Below are 2,789 nucleotides of genomic sequence, written 5' to 3'. Positions count from 1 at the left end.
GGATAAGTTGAGTAGGCTTAGGGGTACAATCGATGGCAATTTGATAGGTCGAGATCCAGCTCACGTTTAAAATGTCGTCTGAGCCGGAAGAATGAATTCTAGGATATGACTGAGGATTGCGAGCATTCGCAACAAATTGAATCAACGGACTCAAAATGATAATGACAAGAGATGCCAATAAGATTACGAGACTTATGGGATTAACCATAATGCAAGCAAACAAGAAGTTCAAGAGCAATAGGCTCCTGAGGATTTTCGAAGATCGAATAGTATTTTGAAGACTATTGTGGAATACTTGAATCAACTGGGGGTGACCGGATACTCGGTAAGTGCGAGAATTATCCGTAGGGGTATTCGGGTGACAAAGAACCGCAAGGCAGTAAGCTCAAAGGATTCTCGGAACAACAGAGAGAATTTCGGGGTATCTTGTAATAACAAGATCAACTGGGAAACATTGTATGAATGGCGAGTATACGTGGTTATCCATAGGAGTTTATCGACGAAAGGGAATTGCAAAAGCAATGAACACAAGTCCTCGGGTAATCAGCAGAGCGTATCTTCAGGGTCTTCACGTGCAGCAGATGATCATCAGTAATAAGGGGCTCTCCGGGTGAAAGTGATAACGAGATCCTAATGTTAGATTTAACAAAATTCATTTAACCCGAATAGAAGAGATGTCAGAGTCCCAGAGTATAGGTTGAGGAATAAAAGATCCTACTACCACCCAATGGCGACGTGGGCCCGTAAGCCACACAGCCATGTTAGTAAAAGTTTTTGTAATGTCTAGACTCGACTTCGGCCAAGGAGTGTGGATAGGGGGATTCCTACAGGCAGTTGGCTCTGATACCAACTTGTGACGCCCCCGATTTGACCGTACACTAATCATGCACGCAAATGTGTACGATCACGATCAGGGACTCACGGGAAGATATCACAACACAACTCTACAACATAAATAAGTCATACAAGCATCATAATACAAGCCAGGGGCCTCGAGGGCTCGAATACAAGTGCTCGATCATAGACGAGTCAGCGGAAGCAACAATATCTGAGTACAGACATAAGTTAAACAAGTTTGCCTTAAGAAGGCTAGCACAAAAGTAGCAACGATCGAAAAGGCAAGGCCTCCTGCCTGGGACCTCCTAACTACTCCTGGTCGTCGTCAGCGGCCTGCACGTAGTAGTAGGCACCTCCAGTGTCGTGGGTGTCGTCGTCGACGGTGGCGTCTGGCTCCTGAACTCCAACATCTGATTGCGACAATCCGGTATAGAAAGGGGAAAAGAGGGAGAAAAGCAACCGTGAGTACTCATCCAAAGTACTCGCAAGCAAGGAGCTATACTACATATGCATGGGAATATGTGTAAAGGGGCATATCAGTGGACTGAACTGCAGAATGCCAGAATAAGAGGGGGATAGCTAGTCCTGTCGAAGACTACGCTTCTGGACATCTCCATCTTGCAGCATGTAGAAGAGAGTAGATTGAAGTCCTCCAAGTAGCATCGCATAGCATAATCCTACCCGGTGATCCCCTCCTCGTCGCCCTGTTAGAGAGCGATCACCGGGTTGTATCTGGCACTTGGAAGGGTGTATTTTATTCAGTATCCAGTTCTAGTTGTCATAAGCTCAAGGTACAACTCCGGGTCGTCCTTTAACCGAGGGACACGGCTATTCGAATAGATAAACTTCCCTGCAGGGGTGCACCACATAACCCAACACGCTCGATCCCATTTGGCCGGACACACTTTTCTGGGTCATGCCCGGCCTCGTAAGATCAACATGTCGCAGCCCCACCTAGGCCCAACAGAGGGGTCAGCACGCGGGTCTAAACCTATGCGCGCAGGGGTCTGGGCCCATCGCCCTATGCACACCTGCACGTTGCGTACGCGGCCGGAAGCAGACCTAGCCCCCTTAATACAAGCGTCGGCTGATACCACGACGTCGGGATACCCATAACTACTCCCACGTAGATGGTTAGTGCGTATAGACCAAATGGCCAGACTCAGATCAAATACCAAGATCTCGTTAAGCGTGTTATGTATCCGCGAACGCCGACCAGGGCCAGGCCCACCTCTCACCTAGGCGGTCTCAACCTGCCCTGTCGCTCCGCCATAAAGTAACAGTCGGGGGCCGTCAGGAACCCAGGCCCACCTCTACCGGAGTGGAGCCACCTGTCCTTTCAGCCCCCTCATCAGAATCACTTGCGGGTACTCCTTGAGCCGACCCGACTTTAGTCACCACATGTGTCATGTATATAATGTATATAGTATATACCCGTGATCACCGCCCAGGTGATCACGGCCCGATAGTATAGCACAGCAGACGGACAAGAATGTAGGGCCACTGATGGAAATCTAGCATCCTAGACTAAGCATGTAGGATTGCAGGTAAAGGTAACAACAATAGTAGCAAGGATAGGCTATGCATCAGAATAGGATATCGGAAAGCAGTAACATGCTACACTACTCTAATGCAAGCAGTATAGAGAAGAATAGGCGATATCTGGTGATCAAGGGGGGGCTTGCCTGGTTGCTCTGGCAAGTAGGAGGGGTCGTCGACACCGTAGTCGAACTGGGCAGCAGCAGTGTCGGTCTCGTAGTCTACCGGAGAGAAGAGGGGGAAGAAACAGTAAATATAATGCAAACATAAGCATGACGATGCGTGACATGACAATGAGCGGTGCTAGGGGTGTCCTAACGCGACAGTAGGTGGTACCGGTGAAGGGGGGGAACATCCGGGAGGTATTCCCGATGTTTCGCGTTTTCGGACAGACGGACCGGAGGGGGAAAGTT

Source organism: Triticum aestivum, chromosome 4D (genome assembly GCF_018294505.1).
Source record: "Triticum aestivum cultivar Chinese Spring chromosome 4D, IWGSC CS RefSeq v2.1, whole genome shotgun sequence".
Taxonomy (NCBI): domain Eukaryota; kingdom Viridiplantae; phylum Streptophyta; class Magnoliopsida; order Poales; family Poaceae; genus Triticum; species Triticum aestivum.
Note: the sequence above shows the minus strand (reverse complement) of the source record.